Below are 2,442 nucleotides of genomic sequence, written 5' to 3'. Positions count from 1 at the left end.
TAAATACGCACTTACCAGTTTTATCATAATACTCACGCACAGTTTCTTCCTAGTTCTCAGCAACAGCTCATTGTACCGTCACACCGTTATATCTGTAGTGAACTAGGCCTGAGGTCAAATCCTGACCTTAAGGACCTTATGGGACAGAAACTGTCATTTCATTGATTTGAATCCAGAAATACAGGTTGACCCATCCTGAGACTTTCTTTCTTGAATTGATCAAGTGAAAGAACACTACTTTCTATTATCATTACTATTTTACAAATGTTTTGATAATCAAATTGTGTTTAGTTCAAACCATTTTTAAATGTTGAAGTGAACTACTCATTTAAATCAACTGTGAAACAGTATTAGTGATTTTTAATCCTCATTCAAAGTAGAAATCAGGTTAATGATGCATTGTCTGATTTTCTGTCTTCAATGAGCAAGTTGTGTAAGTTGGTCAAAGGTCAAGTTTCGGTCAACTGCAAGTTTACTGAAAAAGAAATGTCATGTTTAACTTTTACAGCAAGATACTAGAGAATTGACTCCACGAAGTCTGAGTTCTTCATAATATCTTCTGTCTGTTCTTAAACAATCTTAATCTTTTTCCTTGACTTTTAATAACCTCTTACATCACAAAACACACCTCTGTTTTGGTCCATCGACCAATCAGAAAGTTCTCAAATGAACCGGAAGTGAGCTCTTTTAAAAGGTGCAACACTTCCTAGTTCAAAAAAGTTCTGCGGTTCTGAGAGCAGTTCCAGAGTTCAGAATGCTGGAATTCAGGATGCTGGAGGAAGTTCTGAAGTTCTGAGAAGTTCTCGGCAGTTCTGGGAAGAACTGAGGAGAACGCTGAGAGAATGCTGTGAGTTGGTTCCGAGAGCAGCAGAGTCCAGAATGCTCAGGACATCTGCGACTAAGCTGAACAAGAGAAGTTCAGAGGAATTATGAAGAAGTCTGTTCTAGGATGATCTCACGACTCCTGAGGTTTAGCTGTTCTTACGGAGACGCTGGAAGCGTTGAAAGGAAAGCTCTACACCAACGCTGAAACTATCATCTGCAAGGTAAAGAGTCGATCTCAACCAAAGTGTACCGTGGGTTAAGCTGGTCTAGAAGGAGCGTGCTGTTCTGGTTATAACAGACAAATTCCCTCACCCATCTCTCTCAAGATAAACTTCATTTTCCATCTTTAAACTCTTCTATCTGCTAGCAAATTAATCCAGATATTTCCAGAAATGTCTGTTGTGAAGTTTTCAACCATCGCCGTATGGTTAATCAAATTGTACAGCTTGCATAAGCCATGTTGTTATTTTCATTTTGCCAAATTAATGTAAATGTGTGATGTGTTAAACTTTGATTCTGTAAATAAATGACCGCATTCATTTTGATGGGTCAAAGATAAACACGTTTCCGTCCACATTTAATAATTCAACACACGACATTATTCAGTCCAGAAAAATGAAAGAATCCGTTTAATTTATGAATATATCACAGCATATGTTCATTCTACATATCTATATTTCTGATTTACTTCATTTTATATTTTGCTTTGTGTGTTACCTGTTGTTATGTCTGTACAGCACTTTGGTTGGCCTTGTCGCTGTTTTAAGTGCTCTATAAATAAAATTATATGGTATGGTAAACATGTTTGGCACTAATGGAACCTCATAAAAATACAATTTCAAATGTTATATCATGTCTGTCTCAAATACTCCAAATAATTTACCACACTAAATTAGGCTTCTTTATTACGATGTTTATGTACTTCATGTTGTAGCTAATGGTTAGCCAACAGGGCCGAGCGCAAATTGCGGCAGTGGCAGCCTTAGTGGAATTTCCGGTGGCAGGTGCCACGCTGCTGCGGCTGCTGCCGTGACACCTGCCACTACTTTATGATTTACTGACACCTTCACTGGCAGCTGCCACGCTACTGTGGCACCTGCCGCGCAATTTTTTATTATTATTATTATTTTGCCCAATTTTTTATTATTATATTTATTTATTATTTTTATTTACTGACATCTGCCATGGAATTACTGCCAGCTGACAGAGATTTTGTAACAGATGATATGGTTTCTGTTTTAATGACAGATGACAGCTTCTCTCAATTTTTTCTTTTTATTATTATTTTTTTAAAAACCTGCTGCAATTTTTTAAATATTGTTTTTAACCAGCCGCAATTTATTTTTTAATTTGTTTATTTACTGGCATCTACCATGGAGTTACTGGCAGCTGACAGAGATTTACTGATAGATGGCATGGTTTCTCTTTTACTGACAGATGACAGCTTCTCTAGATTTAATATTTTTTTTATTTTATTAATATTATTTATTTATTTTACCAGCTGCAAAAGTACTGGCAGCTACCAGGGATTTAGTGACAAATGGCACAGCTTCTGTAGATTTAATTAAAACATCCATCCATCCATTTTCTTCCGCTTATCCGGGGTCGGGTCGCGGG

This window comes from Nematolebias whitei, chromosome 15, assembly GCF_014905685.2.
Source record: "Nematolebias whitei isolate Nwh7 chromosome 15, NemWhi1, whole genome shotgun sequence".
Classification (NCBI taxonomy): domain Eukaryota; kingdom Metazoa; phylum Chordata; class Actinopteri; order Cyprinodontiformes; family Rivulidae; genus Nematolebias; species Nematolebias whitei.
The sequence above is the reverse complement of the archived record's forward strand: the minus strand, read 5'-3'. Positions refer to the sequence as shown.